Here is a 22,408-nt window from a genome sequence, read left to right on the forward strand (position 1 = left end):
GATATTGAATTATGTGAGGTAAGGGAAACGAGTAGAGTAGCTATGGATACTATGAGGTTCAAAGTAAAAGATGTACTGACACTTTTGAAAAACTATAAAAGTGGATAAGTCTCCAGGTCCTGACAGGATATTCCCTAGGACATTGAGGGAAGTTAGTGTAGAAATAGCCGTGGCTATGACAGAAATATTTCAAATGTCATTAGAAAAGGGAATAGTCCCCGAGGATTGGCGTACTGCACATGTTGTTCCATTGTTTAAAAAGGGTTCTAAGAGTAAACCTAGTAATTATAGACCTGTTAGTTTGACTTCAGTGGTGGGCAAATTAATGGAAAAGATGCTTAGAGATAATATATATAAGCATCTAGATAAACAGGGTCAGATTAGGAACAGTCAACATGGATTTGTGCCTGGAAGGTCATGTTTGACTAATCTTCTTGAATTTTTTAAAGAGATTACTAGGGAAATTGATGAGGGTTAAGCAGTGGATGTTGTCCATATGGACTTTAGTAAGGCCTTTGACAAGGTTCCTCATGGAAGGTTGGTTAAGAAGGTTCAACTGTTGGGTATAAATGCAGGAATAGCAAGATGGATTCAACAGTGGCTGAATGGGAGAAGCCAGAGGGTAATGGTGGATGGCTGTTTATCGGGTTGGAGGCAGGTGACTAGTGGGGTACCTCAGGGATCTGTGTTGGGTCCTTTGTTGTTTTTCATGTACATCAATGATCTGGATGAAGGTGTGGTAAATTGGATTAGTAAGTATGGAGATGATACCAAGATAGGGGGTGTTGTGGATAATGAAGAGGATTTCCAAAGTCTACAGAGTGATTTAGGCCATTTGGAAAAATGGGCTGAAAGATGGCAGATGGGGTTTAATGCTGATAAATGTGAGGTGCTACACCTTGACAGGACAAATCAAAATAGGACGTACATGGTAAATGGTAGGGAATTGAAGAATACAGTTGAACAGAGGGATCTGGGTATAACCGTGCATAGTTCCTTGAAGGTGGAATCTCATATAGATAGGGTGGTAAAGAAAGCTTTTGGTATGCTAGCCTTTATAAATCAGAGCATTGAGTATAGAAGCTGGGATGTAATGTTAAAATTGTACAAGGCATTGGTGAGGCCAAATCTGGAGTATGGTGTACAATTTTGGTCGCCCAATTATAGGAAGGATGTCAACAAAATAGAGAGAATACAGAGAAGGTTTACTAGAATGTTGCCTGGGTTTCAACAACTAAGTTACAGAGATAGGTTGAATAAGTTAGGTCTTTATTCTCTGGAGTGCAGAAGGTTAAGGGGGGACTTGAATGGCGGTGCAGGCTCGAAGGGCCGAATGGCCTACTCCTGCACCTAATTTCTATGATAGAGGTCTTTAAAATGATGAGAGGGATTGACAGAGTTGATGTGGACAAGCTTTTCCCTTTGAGAATAGGGAAGATTCAAACAAGAGGACATGACTTGAGAATTAACGGACAGAAGTTTAGGGGTAACATGAGGGGGAACTTCTTTTCTCCGAGAGTGGTAGCGGTGTGGAATGAGCTTCCAGTGGAAATGGTGTCGGCAGGTTCATTGGTATCATTTAAAAATAAATTGGAATGGCATATGGATGAGAAGGGAATGGAGGGTTATGGTATGAGTGCAGGCAGGTGGGACTAAGGGAAAAAAGTTTTTCGGCACGGACTTGTAGGGCCGAGATGGCCTGTTTCCGTGCTGTAATTGTTATATGGTTATATGTTTATATGGGACAAGAGGGGTAGTGGCTGGAATTGGCGGTGCAATTGGCGCTGGTCGCTGGTTGTTTTCCTACAACCAGATCAGAGTCTCCGCTTTCCGTTTAGCGACATCGGCGATATCGGGGACCTCCGACTCCAGGTGCGGTCTCCAATGCTGGGCTGGCTGGTTCTCCAACGCTGGGCTGGGCTGGATCGGGTCTCCGACGCTGGGCTGCTGCTTGGGACAGGGCAGCTGCTTGGGGTGGGGCTGGGCTGCTTGGGGCTGGTCTGCTTCGGATCCCTCCGAAAGTCCGTTTGGAAACCTCCACCGGCCACCCTCAGCACCAGTAAAGACGCGATGGTGCTGGAAGGGGCGGACCATCCCGGGGAGCGACAGGGGAAAAGACTAATCCATGTGGCGCCGACTGGCAGGAGAAGAGATCGACCTGCGCACAAGTTGTTTATAAGATTTTTAAACCTTGTTAACTTTCACGACATGCAACCGATCGGAACAAAACTTGACGCATTCGCAGCACAGGAGAACGGTGAGTAAACTGGCAAAAATCGTAGCACTATTGCGGACCGTTTTTGCGCAAATAGAAAGACCGCCAAACTGAAAGATAACAAGATCAGAGTTTTAGGTATGTATATAGATTTACAGTGGCTTGCAAAAGTTTTCATACCCCTTGAACTTTTCCACATTTTGTCCTGTTACAACCACAAACGTAAATGTATTTTATTGGGATTTTATATGATAGACCAACACATAAAGTAGCTGATTAAACTCATCCTTTGCTAAGCCTGTATATAAGATGTTAAATGAAGTTAATACCTGACAATCTATATATTCTATCTATCTATATTTATCTATATCTATCTACAGTTATCTAAATCTATATATCTACATATATCTATCATCTATCTATCTATCTATCTATCTATCTATCTATCTATCTATCTATCTATCTATCTATCTATCTATCTATCTATCTATCTATCTTCATCTACAGTGGCTTGCAAAAGTTTTCATACCCCTTGAACTTTTCCACATTTTGTCACGTTACAACCACAAACGTAAATGTATTTTATTGGGATTTTATGTGTTAGACCAACACAAAGTGATGCATAATTGTGAAGTGGAAGGAAAATGATACATGGTTTTCAATTTTTTTTACAAATAAAAAACTGAAAAGTGTGGCATGCAAAAGTATTCAGCCCCCTTTACTCTGATACCCCTAAATAAAATCCAGTGCAACCAATTGCCTTCAGAAGTCACCTAATTAGTAAATAGAGTCCACTTGTGTGTAATCTAATCTCAGTATAAATACAGCTGTTCTGTGAAGGCCTCAGAGGTTTGTTAGAGAACATTAGTGAACAAACAGCATCATGAAGCCCAAGGAACACACCAGACAGGTCAGGGATAAAGTTGTGGAGAAGTTTAAAACAGGGTTAGGTTATAAAAAAATATCCCAAGCTTTGAACATCTCACGAAGCACTGTTCAATCCATCATCTGAAAATGGAAAGAGTATGGCACAACTGCAAACCTACCAAGACATGGCCGTCCACCTAAACTGACAGGCCGGGCAAGGAGAGCATTGATCAGAGAAGCGACCATGGTAACTCTGGAGGAGCTGCAGATATCCACAGCTCAGGTGGGAGAATCTGTCCACAGGACAACTATTAGTCGTGCACTCCACAAATCGGGCCTTTATGGAAGAGTGGCAAGAAGAAAGCCATTGTTGAAAAAAAGCCATAAGAGGTCCCGTTTGCAGTTTGCCACAAGCCATGTGGGGGACACAGCAAACATGTGGAGGAAGGTGCTCTGGTCAGATGAGACCAAAATTGAAGTTTTTGGCCTAAATGCAAAACGCTATGTGTGGCTGAAAACTAACACTGCATATCACCCTGAACACACAATCCCAACTGTGAAACATGGTGGTGGCAGCATCATGCTGTGGGGATGCTATTCTTCAGCAGGGACAGGGAAGCTGGTCAGAGTTGATGGGAAGATGGATGGAGCCAAATACAGGGCAATCTTGGAATAAAACCTGTTAGAGTCTGCAAAAGACTTGAGACTGGGGCGGAGGTTCACCTTCCAGCAGGACAACGACCCTAAACATACAGCCAGAGCTACAATGGAATGGTTTAGATCAAAGCATATTTATGTGTTAGAATGGCCCAGTCCTAAAGTCCAGACCTAAATCCAATTGAGAATCTCTGGCAAGACTTGAAAATTGCTGTTCACAGATGCTCTCCATCCAATCTGACTGAGCTTGAGCTATTTTGCAAAGAATAATGGGAAAAAATTTCAGTCTCTAGATGTGCAAAGCTGGTAGAGACATACCCCAAAAGACTTGCAGCTGTAATTGAAGCGAAAGGTGGTTCTACAAAGTATTGACTCAGGGGGCCTGAATACTTTTGCACGCCACACTTTTCAATTTTTTATTTGTAAAAAAAATTTGAAAACCATGTATCATTTTCCTTCCACTTCACAATTATGCATCACTTTGTGTTGGTCTATCACATAAAATCTCAATAAAATACATTTACATTTGTGGTTGTAACGTGACAAAATGTGGAAAAGTTCAAGGGGTATGAAAACTTTTGCAAGCTACTGTAGATATAGATAGATAGATGGATAGATGGATAGATGGATAGATAGATAGATAGATAGATAGATAGATAGATAGATAGATAGATAGATAGATAGATAGATAGATAGATAGATAAAGAGGTAGACATATAGATTTAGATAACTGTAGATAGATAGATAGATAGATATAGATAAATATAGATAGATAGAAGATATAGATTATCAGGTATTAACTTCATTTAACAACTTAGATACAGGCTTAGCAAAGGATGAGTTTAACTCAGCTACTCAATTGTATTGATGAATGCTCTGGTCATATTAGCAAGTTTTTTTTGCTTAACTCTTTTCAGTTTTATTTTATTTTTCTTCTAAAGAAGCATATCAGTTGAGTAGAAGCATGAATGTATGTTGGTGGTGGCTGTGTTGGTGGAAATGTGTCATCGTCGTTAACAATCAACAGGGGGGCATCTCAAGGCTGCGTGCTCAGCCCCCTGCTGTACTCATTCTATACTCATGACTGCGTAGCCGGACATAGTGCAAACTCCATCATCAAGTTCACCGACGACACCACTATTGTGGGACGAATCACTGATGGTGATGAGTCAGATTATAGAAGTGAGTTCGGCCGAATGACCAAATGGTGCCAGCACAACAACCTGGCTCTCAACACCAACAAAACCAAGGAACTGATTGTGGACTTTGGAAGGGGTAAGATAGGGACCTACAATCCTGTTTATATCAACGGGACGATGGTGGAAAGGTCAAGAACTTCAAAATCCTGAGCTGGCATATTTCCGAAGATCTTTCCTGGTCCCAGGACACTGACGCAATCATAAAGAAGGCACATCAGCGCCTCTACTTCCTGAGAAGATTACGAAGAGTCGGTATGTCAAGGAGGACTCTCTCAAACGTCTTCAGGTCCACAGTAGAGAGCATGATGACTTTTTACATCGTGGCTTGGTTAGGTACCTTAAACGTCCAGGAGCGGAAAAGATTGCAGAATGTTGTGACCACTGCCCAGTCCATCATTGGCTCCCCACCATCGAAGGGATCTATCGCAGTCGCACCCTCAAAAAGGCTGCCAGCATCATCAAAGACCCACACCACCCTGGCCACACACTCATGTCTCGGTTGCCATTGGGAAGAAGGTACAGGAGCTTGAAATCTGGAACGTCCAGGTTCAGGAACAGCTACTTCCCCACAACCATCAGGCTATTAAACTCACCGTCAAACAAACTCTGAACAATAACAGCCTATTGCACTTTATCTGTTTATTTATTGTGTGTATCTATATGGTCTACGGTATATAGACACACTGAACTTTTATCTCCTGTTCTGTATTATGTTTACATATTCTGTTGTGCTGCAGCAAGCAAGAGTTTCATTCTTCTATCTGGGGCACATGACAATAAAACTCTCTTTACTCTTGACTCTACTCTTGTTGATCTAAATAAGTGGAACGTTTCCTATTCACTACTGACATTCCACACCAAAGTAAGTTTGCAATGCAACCCTGATCGCACTCTTGACCAAAAACAAAGGGTTGTCAATCTGCTGGAGTCATACAGAGTCATACATCGTGGAAACAGGCCCTTCGGCACAACTAGCCCATGCCGACCAACATGCCAACTAGCCCCACCTACCTGGTTTTAGCCCATATTCCTCTTTACCATGTACTTATCCAAATATTTTTTAAAGGTTGTGATCGTACCTGCCTCAACAACCTCCTCTTGTTTCATATACCAACCAACATTTGTGTAGAAATGTTGCTCTTTAAGGGCCTGTCCCACTGTACGAGGTAATTCAAGAAATCTCTTGAGTTTGAAAAAAATCAAACTCATGGTAAGTACGTAGAATGTACGTAGCGGCAACGTCGGAGCTCGTGGTTATCGCGTAGCGGTTCGTAATGCTAATGGCAGGTACTCGGGAAACGCGGTAACTCGTGAAGTTTTTTCAGCACTGCGAAAAATGTCCACGAGAGCCCCGAGTACCTACGAACGGCTATTACCGTAATTCTCCGAGTTCGAATCAGGGGAAACTCGGGAAAACTCTTGAATTACTTCGTACAGTGGGACAGGCTCTTAAATCGGTACACAATGACCTCCTTCTCGCCATCGACTCCGGCGACTGTGAAACCCTGCTCCTTCTCGACCTCAGCGCAGCGTTTGATACAGTAGACCATACCATCCTAATTGACCGTCTCCGGTACGGTGTTGTGTTGATGGCAGTGCCCTGAGCTGGTTCGTTGCCTACCTAAAAAACAGGTGTTTGTCTACCAAGTAATTCAAAGGCATGGCATTTCTTTCCACTGCTATGCAGATGATACACAGCTCTATCTCCCTCTGACAACCGGTCTAATTTAAACAGCCTCTTGCAGTGCCTCGATGATTTAAAATGCTGGATGGCTCAGAACTTCTTTCAACGTAACGAGAGTAAGTTATCCTACTCGGCCCCTCCGACTCCATCAAAATAATAACAGGCAGCCTTGGAAGCCTAACATCCTCGGTCAAACCGCACGTCAAAAACCTTGGCATGATATTTGACTCTGCATTAAAGTTTGATAAGAAAGACAACTCTGTGATAAAAGCTAGTTTCTTCCAGCTTCGTACAATAGCTAAAATCAAATCATTCCTCCAATTCGACGACCTTGAATAAATCATCCGCGCATTCATCTTCTCCCGCCTTGACTACTGCAACTCCCGATACACTGGCATCAGCCAATCATCCCTGTCCCGCCTGCAATTGGTCGAAAACGCCGCAGCGAGACTTCTGACGGGTACCTGTAAAAGGGACCACATCACCCCGATTCTGGCCTCTCTCCACTGACTCCATATGCACCAGGATAGCAGATTGGTGTGTACATGGGGAGATCACAGGACCTGCTGTGCCACCGATCCAATTATATTATTCTATGATCATCCAATGCAGAATTTTCTTCTCAGGTCACTTGCTTGCCAGTGACAAAGTAGCCACTTGCACAGAGCTGCATCATTCTTTGCTCCTTCCATCTTTATTTATGCAACTCCTATTTGCCAAGTTAATTCTGCCTTCATGTCACCCAGATTTTTCTCCTCTCTTCTTTTGATCCACAGTCTTTCATTTCTCAAGCATTGCGCACAAGTGACTTGCTGAACAGAGCATGACTCATGGAAATCCTCCAGTACAGTAGTTTGTTTTTTTTGCTCCAGGTTACACCTGCATTTTTTTTTTTCTCCAATGATCACCTTGTGGTTTGTGGGGCATTGATCACCTATTGATTGTCATGCTTCTGATACTGCAGTGATAAAAAAAAAAAAACAATGGCGCTTTCATGCTGGTAAAGGTCTTTGGGACATTTGGAAAGTTAAGAAACTATATAGACATTAGAATTGAGAACAGATGTTTATACCCCTATTTAAAAAAATGTTGTTCGACTATATTATGATAAGAGGAATTATCAATTCTGCATAGAAACATAGAAACATAGAAATTAGGTGCAGGAGTAGGCCATTCGGCCCTTCGAGCCTGCACCACCATTCAATATGATCATGGCTGATCATCCAACTCAGTATCCCGTACCTGCCTTCTCTCCATGCCCTCTGATCCCCTTAGCCACAAGGGCCACATCTAACTCCCTCTTAAATATAGCCAATGAACTGGCCTCAACTACCCTCTGTGGCAGAGAGTTCCAGAGATTCACCACTCTCTGTGTGAAAAAAGTTCTTCTCATCTCAGTTTTAAAGGATTTCCCCCTTATCCTTAAGCTGTGACCCCTTGTCCTGGACTTCCCCAACATCGGGAACAATCTTCCTGCATCTAGCCTGTCCAACCCCTTAAGAATTTTGTAAGTTTCTATAAGATTCCCTCTCAATCTCCTAAATTCTAGAGAGTATAAACCAAGTCTATCCAGTCTTTCTTCACATGAAAGTCCTGACATCCCAGGAATCAGTCTAGTGAACCCTCTGCACTCCCTCTATGGCAATAATGTTCTTCCTCAGATTTGGAGACCAAAACTGTACTCAATACTCCATGAAATTAAAGACTTCACATGCACCTAACGACTAATATGGATCTATGGATTTTCTCTTTCTCTAGTGTCAGTGCTCCTCTGGGTGGACTGGAAGATTGTGCCAGTATGTGGGAAACGCCTGCTTAATTTATCCCGGACGCTGCCGGAATGGAGCTACATGCTTGGACATCACTGAGTCCAATCAGTCTCCACGGTACAAGTGCAAGTGCACCCCAGGATACTCAGGTAAGTTAAAGTAAGTGCGTGAAAGTGCAGAGTAATTTAAAGTGAAATTCAAACATCTCGGGCACTTTATTTTTATTTTGAGAAGTCCAAGCGATGTTTTTATTTGATTCAAGGAATTGTTTTTGTAGGACTCTGCAGCAGGCAAAATCAGAAAAATGAATGATAGCAGAGTAATCTCCAGAAAACGTGAATCAATCTTTCTCATTCAAATGAAAGAGTGCACTTACTGCATGATTACTAAATGAAAATAAATACTGTGGTTATCGTCCACAATCAGGAACACAGGGTTTTTACAGGTTGTGTCCCTTTTCTTTCAAAATAATTTCCAGAGTAACAATTTCCACTTGTTCTAGTATAACCCACGAGGGACAATTTACCGAAGCAATTAACCTATAAGCTTATACATCTTTTGAGTGTGGGAGGTAACCGAAGCACCCAGAGAAAACCCATGCGGTCATGGGGAGAACGTACAAACTCCGTACAGACAGCACCTGGAGTCATGATTGAACCCAGGTCTAAAGCAGCAACTCTACTGCTACGCCACTAAGCAGGGTGCCCTAATTATGCAGTAGTATTTAATGAGCAGAGTGGGAATGTGAGATTAGAAGTGTTGAAGAGGGTTTTGATGGCAGTGCATATGTCTAGAGCATCACAGTGGTGCTACAAATAGTGTTGCTAACTCACAGTCACAGCTGCCCAGATTCGAAACTGACAATGGATGTGTGAACTTCCATTTCCTCACGATTACATCGTTTTCTCCCGCATCCCAAGGACATGATAGTTATTAGATTATTTGGCTCCTGTAAATTGCTGGTAAGCAAAGGTATGATTCCGCAGAGAGCAGCCATCTGCAGAGGTCAACATTCATTTGGTGACATGAGTGGAGAATGAGTGGAGAAACCGAATAAAATTAAGACCTGCCACATGGGAGAAGGAATGCAGGGGGAATGCTATAAAATTGTTGTAAGGCAGTGAGTGAAATCAATGCAACTTAGCAGTCATTAAATAATTTTAAAAAATAAGTGAGTTTCAGCAGTCAATAATTATTATTGAACTTGTCATTCTACTGCCAGAGACTGTTCAGCCCTCATTTCCTGAAATTATTTTTTCATTAACATACCATTGTTAACAGAAAAGTGAATTATTCCTCAGACAACCTTAACAATAAATGCCTTGTGAAAAATTAAGGCCCTGTCATGCCTTACACTTATTAAAAACTTCCTTTCTTGATATGTGAGTGAGACTGGCAAGGCCACATCTCCTGATCATCTCCAACAACCAAGTGGATTTCGATAAAAGAAATACAATGTGTTGAGGTGTGATGGAGTGCAGCACTTAGTTGTGTTGCCCCATAGCTCCAGGGGCCCAGCTTCAAACCTATCCGTTCTATCGGTGTCCTTCAGATGCTCTCTGCTGGCTTTGTTGTGCCCATCTGCCGTCATATCTGCTTATCTGGTTCCACTCTTCCTTTCTTGTCAAATTCCATAACCTGACACTCTTGGTTGTCTCCATTTATCACCTCCCAGCCTCTGTCATTACTTCCACTTGACTCTATCCTTTCTGGCACTTTCTGAATGTGCCAGCCAACCCCTCCTACGGCTTGCTACCTCTTTCCCCACCCTTCTCTCCATCTCATGTATACCCACTGCTTCCCCTCAACTCTTTCTGTCTGACGAAGTCCCAAAATGTATGAGTCCATTTCCCTCCACACATGCTGCTGCACCCGCTGAGTTCCACCAACAGCTCTTCTTTTGTTTTCCTTTACAGCTACGAGTATAGGTTAACACAGGAAGAATTAGAGGGGAATTGGTGGGCATGAATGAGGAAGAATAAGTTACAAAGAAATAAAGTGAGGAGAAGTGGCAATGCTTCCGTGGGAACCAGCATGGATCTGATGGACCGCATGGCCTCATCCTCTGCTGCTGTAGCTTTAATTTATAATTTAAAGATAGAAAATCGGCCTAATCAGTAATATTAGTTCTCACAAGCCTTCTTTCTCCATCGAGTCTTCACCAGATATATATTATACCACTTGCCTCAAAAGCAAATTCTATATTGGATAAAGTCTTTCACTTGAAGTTAAATTCCTGGGATTCGGCTCCAAATTTTGGATCGATCCACAAGTAGAAACATCTTTTCCATGTTGAGAGTGCTGTCGTCGTAACTTGGCCAAATAACCACAGTTCATTTTGTACATGGTACATACCTGAAGGCACTGTATGAGGGTGATGGAGGAATGATATTTCAATATGGTTGGGAGTATCCTAGGATTCTCAATATTTGATCTAATGTTGTGTGCATGACATTTAGATGGCTGGTTTTCATACTGACCTTTCTGTACGAGGCCACCTCCTTTATCAAGATGAGGCCACATGCAAACTGGAGGAACAGCACTTCATATTCTGCTTGGGAAGTCGGTAGCCCAGTAGTATGAATTCTCCATTAAATTCTCCAATTTTAAGTAACTCCTTCCCATCTCCCTCCTCTCTTTCCTGTGTCCTTCCCCAACTGAGTGCACACCAATTTATTCCACTTTCCCACCCCTCTTTACCATCTTATCCCCTTCCATCTATATTCCTCACTCTGATTTCACATTTCACTCCTCTTCAATCTAGCATAATTTTGTATCCTTTCCATCAGACTTTGTCCGCCCATCTGCCAATCTAACCTATCTATCACCTGCCATGCTTGTCCCGCCCCCACTTGTCTTCCAGCTGTCTTAACTCCACTGCAATTGATCTAAAGAAGGGTCCTGACCTGAAATGTTACCAATGCATTCCCTAAACAAATTCCCTAACCCTCTGAGTTACTGCAGCATTTTATGTTTGGCTGACCAACAAGTATCTACTTATCCCATTTATCAGCATTTGATCTGCAGCCCTCATGCCTTGGTGATTCAAATGTTCATCTAGATCTTAAATTTTGTCTCCACCAAATTTTTAGATAGTATGTAACTGATTCCAACCACTCCAGGGTGAAAAATAAATATTTGTAAAGATCCCTTTAGTTTCTAGTTTTATAGATACAGCGTGGAAACAGGCCCTTCGTCCCACCGTGTCCATGCCGACCAGCGATCACCCCGTACACTAACACTATCCTACCTACACGAGGGACATTTTTACCAAGTCAATTAACCTACATACATACCTGTGCGTCTTTGGGGTGTGGGAGGAAACTGGAGCACCCTGAGAAAACCCACGCAGGTCACGGGAAGACGTTACAAACTCTGTACAGACAGCACCGTAGTCTGGACCGACCCTGGGTCTCTGGCGTTGTGAGGAAGAACACTACCGCAGTGCCACCATGCCATCCCTTCTAAACCTTGTACCATTTCTTCTATAGCCTCTAGTTTTTGAAACCTCAGTGCATACAATATTGGAAATAAGGAAAATTAAAATGCAACGTGAGTACCTTGAAATCAAGGAATACTGATATTGTCACTGGAAATTTAAAATGCCAGGTATCTCAAGAAAGTTAATACACTTTCACAGAGAGGTCTCACCAAACTAATGACATGAAATTAATAATTTTTGTGGTTGCAGCTATAATTTTAATACACTTCTAATGCCAAGCCTCTGAGTTACATATCAGATATTGATGGTGCAGGAACTCAGTCATGACTGAGTCATTCTAGATGACAGGGCTATTCAGAGTAAAGGGTTCACTTCAGGAGACTACTCTCAGAGAGTTTACTAGCAAGTTTCCTTTTAATTTTAGTGCAAGTTATTTCACATTTTTCTTTGCATTTTCGCAACCATTCACATTTAGTAGCCTTTCTCACCCTAGCCACCAACCGCCAACCGCCAACCGCAAACCACCACCACCACCCCACCCCCGAACCAGCACATCACCTAACATCTCATCCAACCTGGTATTTTGATCATTTGTTTTCCTCCTGGCAAACATCATCAATAAAGCGCACTGCTGCTGTATTTGACACTGTTGTATAACGTAGCCCATTGGTGATAAATCATGGCAAGCCTATTGTGAGTGCAGTCCATAAAATCCAGTCTCCTGTGCTTTACTTTCATGTGATAAGGGAGGCTTCAGCATAATCAGATACGTATAAAGTTCAGATTCCAATCAAGCTCTCCTCCAAACCCATTGCAGAAACCAGCTGCATACACTGCACTTCCACATATAGTGTTCTTTAAAAACAACCATCGATTCGCACACTGAGTATTACTATAAATAAAATTGACTGTTACTTTTCTTTCTTGAGCAAATTCTGCATGAATCATATGCCTAACTTAGCAAATGTAGTAACTGTGCATTCAAAACACAGGTATCTCTCCAGAATTCCTTTTCCTCATGGCCTGTGTCACTGCCTCTGGCTGTTTGTTCCTGTTGCTTCTATTCTTGCTTTTGTTTCTCTCTCTCTGGAGCCGAAAATAGCAAGTTGATGCATTAGTGCCCTAGGTTTTATTTTCTCACAGGTAAGTTTCTGGGAACCCATTTACATAGGTCGTAACTCTATTTATGTCTGTTATTCCCTTAACTAATACATCTGGGGAAAAGATTTTGCTATTCACCTTCTCTGCTGGGTCCCTTAACAGGAACATTCCAAGAATGCTCAAGTTCTGCTTTTAAAACCATGCTTTTCACTTTGTTATAGTCCACCAATTAAAGTTATTTGTTCTATGGGCTATTCTGGTTCATGCCAACTCCTGGTCAACTATTGCCATTGTACTAACTGGCTTTCAATGGCTCCAAGCCCATCAGGTTCTATAATTCTTACTTTGTGACCTGAAACATTTAAATTGTTTCTCTTTTTACACGCTGAGTGTATCCAACATCTTCTGTTTTTATTTAATATCTGACTAAGTGCAGACGCGTTGGGCCTGCTCCCCCAATGCAATATTCCACCACTCACCCATTCCCCCAACGCAACCCGTTCCCCCAACACAATATTCCACCACTCACGCATAGCCCCCAACTGCGCAAGCGTGGCTCATTTCCCCTCACCGCCAGCACTTCCTCCCCATCCTCTTCACTCTCCCTCTTCTTTCCCCTTTCCTCCTCCCCTCCCCCATACTCCCTCCTCACCTCCCCAGGATCTTTCCCCACTCCTCCATTCTCCCACTTCCTACTTACTCTCCCTTCCTCTCATTTCAACTACCCTCAGTCACTCCCTCCCTCCCTCCATCCATAAAAAGCAGTATCTGCAGTTCCTTCCTCCATATGTCATTCATTGTTAGCTGTGGTTTAGATCCTGTTGACTTGACGATTCGACAGTTTACATAGTGTGTGTGTGTGTGTGTGCGTGTGTATGAGTTACTCAAACTCCACGCAAACTGCTCGGCCACTCTGCAACCTGACTCTCCCTCCCTCCCTCAGCCTACTCCGGCTCACCGCCGCTCGGCCCGTCCCCGTCTTGCCCGACCACCCACTGCTGTTACTCAATCCGTCCCTGCCCTGAGGGAGAGAGAGACGGGACCAGGGCCTCCATTGAACCCCCCCCCCCCCCCCCCCCAATCCCACGGCCACCGCCAGTGGTGGGAGAGACAATGTTAATTCTGGCCAAATTGGAGTGGCCAGGACACTAAAATTTAGTAAAGGCTTCTGAGCTGCTAGGCCATTTAGTCAATTTAAATGTGCCTTCTGCAGAAATGGTTCAAGCTGCAGAATGGTGCCAGTTTTTCTAGCGCCTAGATAACAGCTGCAGGAAGATGGAACATATGCAGATCCTGACAATTAGGTACAAATTGCATGGAACTGATTGGATGAATGTAAACCAGATATATACATTGTACATAATTTTGCAAAGCTTTACTTTGCTAGATGTTGATTAGAGTAAGTATTGAGCCTTGTCTGGGTTTCTTGAATATCAAGGCATATGTTGCGATGTTTTCTTCCTTTCAGAAGCTCTGTTTGTATACATTGTATTAGTCACTGTATTATTGGGTTGGGGAAATGTCTATCATGTACTGGGCTAATCCATATCTGTTATTGGACTGTAAAGAGACCACCCCCATGTGGTTCGACCACTCAAGGTTCGGCGAACTATAAAAGACCATTCCCTCGAGGTCCTGTGTCGATCTTCTGGGAGAATGCTTGGGACTGTGTGACCTTCTGGAGTGTCTCTGCTTGAACGAGGCTAAAGAGGGCTTGGCCAGGCAGATACGAGGATCAAACCTATGGTGGTTAGGTATAGTAGTGGGAACTGTAATTGTGTTTTGTCAAAATAAAGATTAGTCGTGCAAGTGCTTGACTCAGTGATTTTTGACTGAAACTAAACTGGGGGGAAAGCTTTGAATTAGTTATTTACAATGATCGACAATTTACTGTGAGGAGGGGAGAGAGGAGTTTGTCAGTGAGACAGGAGAGGTTGCGGTGCAGGATGGGGCGTTGCCGTCCCGGCCATAGTGTTGACTGACAGGAGCGGAGACCAATCTGCGTCACGCTGACTGACAGGAGAAGAGACCAATCTGCGCATGCGCGGTTTTAAATATTTTAAACCTTAATAACATTTTAAATATATCATTGAATGGTTCAAAACTTGTTGCACTTGCAGCACAGGAGAGTGGTGAGCAAGGTGACAAAAAAATCATTGCGCTATCGTGTACCTTTTTGCGTAAATGGATAAACCACACAAACCGGAAGAGCAGAAGATCATAGTTTCAGTTATGCATAGATTCTCACTCTTTCAAATCCCATTTTTCATGTCTCCCTTTCTCTGGAACCTCCAACTTCACAATCCACTGTGGATTTTGTTCTACTCTCTATGAATTTAATTGTGCCACATTGGCTGATCTTCCTCCAGTAGCATAGACCCAGAATTTTGCAATTCCTTCATTAAACCCCAGCATCTCTCCACCTCTCTCTTGTTTAATCTGCCCCATAACACCTTCCTCTTTTCCCATGATTTAGTCACCAGTCCTAGCACTTAATTTTTTGGCTCCGTCAATCTTTGTTTAATTTTGCTCTCTCAAAGTGCCTTAGTGATACTCGCATTAATGGGCCATTTAAACCAAGTAACTGCTATGATATTTCTGCACTTCACCAAGATAACATCCGCCACAATGAATGCGAATTGCCTGTTTGTCTGACTCAAGGTTGCATACTCTGAGCTGAATGTTTTCCTGACGGTTTTGTTAAATTACATGCCACCTCCCACTGCTCACCAGCAAATGGATGATAAATGATTATTGAATAAACATTTATTGACAAGCCCTTGAGCTATATAACTATTGGCAAAAATGCTCAAAGAAAGTGAAATATAATCTCCTAATTGCTCCTACGTATGATATTTCGCCATATAACTGTTCATTGTGTACAGGTTACTCAGGTTGCCTGATTGAAGCTGTTGTATTTTGTTGACTGGGTAGGTGTTGATTGAAGGTAGCAATACATCTGCAGCAAGAAACAAAAGCGCCGGACAACACTAGCTACTCTGTCCCTTATCAGAAGACAGTTTTTCTGGGGGTGCAATTCTGTTCAAAACGGTGCAATGCTTCCTTTGAAGAAATTCTGCTCTTTTCTCTGTCAGGATTTCCATCTGCCTCTTTTACTTATGCGACAAATGTGAACTCCTTTTTTTTCCCGCAGATGCTACCAGTCTTGCTGAGAGTTTCCATCTTTTCCTGTTCTTATTTCAGATTTCCAGCAGCTGAAATACTTTTGATATTAAGCTAATACCACTTGCCTTGGTAGAGTTGGGGAGCTGAGTCCACGTCAGCATTTTTGTGATCCCGATGATCGACCCCATGGAAGGAGGCATGGGCCAAAATTGCAGGAGGGATGCTTGTGGTGTGAAGTGTTCAAGATTCTTACTGTCAAGCCAATGGGAACATGATATCTTGTGGCTGCAGTCCAAAAGCAAGAGCTGGAAAGTGGCCAAGTGCAACTCCTCCTTCCCCTTGAGAAAGAAACGTAGCCACTCGTCCTTGAATTAAAGATGAATCTGCTCTAAGCATTCTCTTTGATTGTTTAATCTATTCATTTTAAGAGTGTATAAAAGATAAGGAAAATATCCCTGCTGATGCAAGAATTATTTGGGAAGACAGATGGTCTATGCTTGGTGTGGGTAGAGGTGGGCCGCAGTGAAGAGGGCAGGCAAGTAAGTGAGCAACTCTCTCCATTAACAGGTCTGTAGCCTTGGCTGTAGTGGGAGATGATTACCAAAAGGCCAAGAACGACAACAAGAAGAAATTGTGCAATTAGATGTGATCTGAAATATACTAACTGTACAGCCGATGCCATGTTTAATACTAATTTTCAGAAGTTGCTTGGATATGCATTTGAAAATGACCAGAGTTGTGAGGAGAGAGTGAGGTCGGTATATCTAACTGGATATCACTTTTGGACAACTGGGGCAGGTTGGGAGGGGTGGAGTAGCCTTCTTCTAAGCTGCATGGTTTTAGAGTTCTCAAAGCTAACCGCAGCATCATGCACGCAGAGTGACATAATGATTGTTAGTTCACCTCCAGCTCTCTCCTCTCCCATCAGGCAAAAGGTATAGAAGTGGCAAAACAACAGATTCTTCTCAGCTATCATCAGGCAACTGGATCATCATACCACAGAGAGCAGTACTGAACTACTATCGACCACATTGGTGACCCTCAGACTATCTTTGATCGGACTTTGCTGGCTTTACCTTACACTAAAAGTAATTCCATTATCATGTATCTATACATGGTAAATGGCTCAATTGCAATCATATTTTGTCTTTCTGCTGACTGGATAGCATGCAACAAAAGCTTTTCACTCCAACCCGGTACACGTGACAATAAACTAAACTGAAACTGAAACTGTGCAGAGTTCAGATGGGAGCCCTCTGTACTCTCTCCAAGTATTTTTAACAAGATGGGCCAGTTTGGCAGTGGTAAAGCTGCTGCCTTACAGCACCAGATATCAGGGTTTGATCCTGACTACTGGTGCAGTCTGTTCAGTGTATGTACATTCTCCCTCGACCATGTGGGTTTTCCCTGGGTGCTCCGGTTTCCTCCCACATTCCAAAGACATACAGGTTTGGAGGTTAATTGGCTTCGGTAAAATTGTAAATTGTCTCTGGCATGTGGGATAGTGTGCGTGTACAGGGTGATCACTGGTTGGCGCGGTCATGGTGAGCCAATGGGGCCTGTTTTTATGCTGTATCTTTAAAGTAAAGTCTTAAAGTCTTAAAAGAAAGTGTAAAATAATTCCTGAAAAAGCAGTGTGAAGTGCCACAGTTTTAATTGCAGCATTTTCTGAATGTGTCACTTTTCTGGAAAGCAGTGTGAGTGCACTGTTAGATAAACGGGGATGGGTTTGAGGGTTCACTACCCTCAGATAAATCAGCAAACTGTTCTTTCCAGTTTTTTCATTTTTTTAATGTCCCATTTTCTCTTTTATGTGCATTTGAAATGTAAGGCCTCGAATAACATTGAGATCCTTTAGGAATAGTTTGTACCCAGCAGAAAATAGATCAGCATCATTCATATGATAATTAAACACGTTACTCAAAGTTTCAATTTTTTAATGGGTGAGGATTCCCTGAAGGCATAGGCTGTTTTTATATTCCTTAAACTATGCACCTTCACACTCTGTACAGTTCATTGCATGATTTTTTTTTCTAATTAGAATCCAAAGTGCTCTCCATTATATTTGGGGCCTACAGGCAATGGTAATTAGCATGCTAAAGTAGCTACAAGTTGCTGGCAGTATGGATTTTTAGTTCCTTTATCTGTGGTTTGCAGTGAACATCTGCCGCAAGCATCAGGAGTCATACTGTGTCCTAGGCGGCAAGTGGTTGGGCAATGAGAAAGAAAACATGGGGACTATGTTCATGAAGGAACATAACCTGATAGAACTTCAGTTGCTCCTTCCACAGGAATGAAAGTGTCTGATGTGTAAAGTAAATGTTCTGCAATTGATTCCAGTCTTATTTGTTTGTTTGGTTATGCCTGGTTCTCATGCTTTTCATGTCAAGTGTGCATCTTTCTTTGAGGGGTGTGGGTTATATATATTAACAACAAAGGTTGTACATGAGGCTGGATGGAGAAGTCTTGCAAATAGTCTAGCAAGACATGATATGTCATATATCCTGGCCTGTGCTGTAAGGTGATTCTACATGGGGCTGACTATTTATTCAGATAGTTTTGCCCTGTCCGTTCAGTATGAGGAGGTCTGTAATAACAATATCCTGTGTCAGAGGTACTCAGAAACATTACTGCTTGGGCATTGTATCTTCCTGAAACGCATTGTTCTGATTTTGTGCAGTGAAATGTGGTAAATATTTTAACAGTTCCTGGTACACAGCACGTGACATGCACGCAATGCACAGGGAGTCACGAGGAAGAACATAATGCTTTAGCGTCATCCCAGGGGCTCCACTGGCCTTTTAAAATAAAGCTGGCTGCAAATAGGAAATGTTAAGATGCCAATTTTGATTTGGAGGTTGCCACAAGAAAATTAGACATTTACAATGTTTCTTGTAAGAGTGTTGCCACATTGCTCAATTTTACTTCTTTCCAGGTCCCTTATCATTTTTGTAAAAACTAGTTGCAGTCATTTAAAGTCACATTGGTCACTGTTGATCAACTTTCCAAAAGCTCAAACTATGTCTGCACACATTAGTGAAACATTTGCGATGGCACTCATGAAATCTGGCAGTCTGCTCACTCTTGGATATGATATGTACTGTATGCATGTGGGTGCAAGTCTGGAGTCACATGCCTCTTGTCTTCTTTAATGGCAGCTTTGGAGAACTGGTGACCCATTCATGTGTAATGTAACTTCGTTAACTGACTAACTGACACATTGCCACGGGGAACATGCCAAGGCAGTGCAAAATTGGATGAGACATAGCATGGAAAATCGTTTTTTACAATCTCGTTGGTTTACATCCCTGATAAATCAAAGCGTCCAAACCTTTGCTTGAGCATGTCAATAATCATCGACATCAAGTGGTGCAATGCCCTCAGTCCTTGGATGCCTCAAAGGAATGGCAGACAAAATAGCAAACAAATTATGGAAGAAGTTTAATTTGGTAATTGTTTTGAGCTCTGGAACTGAACTGTTTGGAAACAGTTTCTTGCCATTGACAATGTCTTGCAATTTCAAAGCTCCAACACTGATTAAGTCAAATACAAGATTTGCATCTATGTAGTCCTTATTATGACCTCAGCAAGTCCTAAAAAAGTTTCACAGCCAATAAAATACTTCTAAATACTTCCAAATTTTGGCTTCTATTAACCTGCAAGAAACATAGCAACCATATGAGCAAGTATAAACAAGGAACTGCAGATGCTGGTTGCCAAAGATAGACACCAAGTGCTGGAGTAACTCAGTGACACAGTCGGCATCTCGAGAGAAAAAGGATGTATGACGTTTCAGATCTGAAACGTCACACATTATTTTTTCTCCAGAGATGCTGCCAGACACACCTGTCCCACTTTCACAAACTAATTCACGACCGTGTTTACTCGTGGACATTTTTCATCAGGCTAGAAAAAATGCCCCGACCTACTTGATGCCACGAGTACCTACAACTAGCATCACGGCCTGCGACGGCCTACCTACGACCTCCTACGACCTCGTGACGACCATGCTGCGAGTATGAGTCAAGGGCAAATTTCAGCACAGGTCGTGAATTAGGTCGTGAAAGTGGGACAGGCCCTTTACTCCAGCACTTTGTGCCTATCTAACTAAATGAGCAAAACTGGATCCCACCAACAGATGATGAATGACCAGGTGAACTGTTTTACTAATGTTTGCTTAGACATCAATTTTTGCAAGACATCAGGAAAAATCTGTTTGCTTTTTCATATTACTACATTTCAAATTACAACCGCACATGATGGAAACAGGCCCTACTGAGTCCATACCGACCATCAACTAGATACATTTTTTACCAACCAATTAACAAAAGACAATAGACAATAGGTGCAGGAGTAGGCCATTTGGCCCTTCGAGCCAGCACCGCCATTCAATGTGATCATGGCTGATCACCCCAATCAGTAACCCGTTCCTGCCTTCTCCCCATATCCCCTGACTCTGCTATTTTTAAAAGCCCTATCTAGCTCTCTCTTGAAAGCATCCAGAGAACCTGCCTCCATCGCCCTCTGTGGCAGAGAATTCCACAGACTCACCACTCTCTGTGAGAAAAAGCATTTCCTCATCTCCGTCCTAAATGACTTACTCCTTATTCTTAAACTGTGGCTCCTGGTTTTGGACTCCCCCAACATCGGGACCATGTTTCCTGCCTATTGCGCGTCCAATCCCTGAACAATCTTATATGTCCGTACAGAAAGTGCCAAGAGGTAAGTTTTTGAACCGTGGCAGCCAGAGACGTGAAGCACCAGCACAACCTTCTGCGCTAGTGGTGCCACTCCTGTGGAAAGTCATCATGGGACCCTTGTATCAATTGGAGAAAGAAGATACAACTTCCATTGCATATCTGATCTCGGAGTATTTTTTCTATGCTGGGCTTTGATATTACACTGAAACATCCACAGTGTGGAACCCCAAATTTCTGACTTACATCTGAGAATACTTTAAACTGAGGCTGACATTCTTACATACAATTGAACAATGTCTGTTGTATTGTTCACTAACTTTGCTGCAGAAGATATGGATGGATGAATTATTTGACTGGCAAGATGGTGAAAGTTGACACCAGCTTGCTTAGAATCTCTTTCATCCTACGGCTGCGCTTTTTTTGGTGTTTTTATGTGGGGGACGGGGGATACCGTCCTTCAGCCGCTTCCTGGTGAGGACACGACTATTATTCGAGTCGCGTCCTCGCCCCCCCCCCCCCTCCCCCCACAGCGGCCTACCTACCTGGATTGGCACGGCCTTTCCTGCCGGGATCGACCGGAGCTCCAGCAGCGGCGGGACAGCGCTGGAACATCGCGGGGCTGGCGATGCCTTACCGGGGGTCGCCGTCTGGAGCCCGGAGTGCTGGACCTGCTGCACCAACATCCTGGAGCTGCGGTTTGCGGAGCTCCCAACGCGGGCGGCGCTGATGGACAGCGCGGGGTCCTGTGACTCTGCCCGGCTCGGCCTGTGGACTCGGGAGCTGCAGACTCCGGCAGCGGGAGGCGGCTGATCAGGAGGTCCGGGCCACTGAGGAGGAGGATGCTCACCGTCGGGGTTCGGCGTCGGCGTTCCACCAGCCCGGCGTGAGGGCCTGAACATCGGGCCACCCGGGGCGGCGACTGCGGGTGCTCGGAAGGCCCCGACCACGGATGAACACGGAGGGGAGGCTGGCTGGACTATGGTGCCTTCCTCACCTTGGTGCCATTTATGTTATGTTGTGTCGTGGACTTTCTGTGTTTGTGCTTTTTTTATCATTCAATTTCAATTTTATTTTTAATATGTTTTATTATTTATTTATTATTTTTTTATTTTTTTATGATTTTTTTTATGATACTGCCTGTAAGGGAAATTCATTTTGTTGTCTCAAATTGAGACAATGACAATAAATTTGAATACAATACAATACAATACAATCCTCAGGAGTTCCTAGGAAAGAGCTGGAATCAATGCTTGGGAATTGAATTTGTACTTGCATCCAAAAACGTTGATTTTCACTATGTGATTTTCACTAGTACAATTGGAGAAAGTTAGATGTAGCATGGAAACAGGTCATTTGGCCCATCAAGTCCGCGTCAATCAGCGATCCTCGTGCACTAGTTCTATCCTACACACTAGGGACAATTTACAGAAACCAATTAATCTGCAAACCTGAACATATTTGGAATGTGGAAGAAAATCAGAGCACCCAGAGAAAACCCACACGGTCACAGGGAGAAGGTACAAACTCCATACAGACAGCACCCCATTGTCATGATCGAACCTGGGTCTCTGGCGCTGTTAGGCAGCAATTGCTGTGCCACTGTGACTGTGTTGTTAATCAGTTTGACAAGGCAAGGTAAGTGGAGGAT

At 43.1% G+C, this 22,408-nt stretch overlaps 1 pseudogene; it reads left to right on the top strand.

The window, feature by feature from the left end:
* The window catches only part of LOC129696863 (uncharacterized), a 61,540-nt pseudogene that overhangs the window by 22,797 nt on the left and 16,335 nt on the right, over positions 1–22,408 (top strand).

This window comes from Leucoraja erinacea, chromosome 5 (assembly GCF_028641065.1).
Source record: "Leucoraja erinacea ecotype New England chromosome 5, Leri_hhj_1, whole genome shotgun sequence".
Taxonomy (NCBI): Eukaryota; Metazoa; Chordata; class Chondrichthyes; order Rajiformes; family Rajidae; genus Leucoraja; species Leucoraja erinaceus.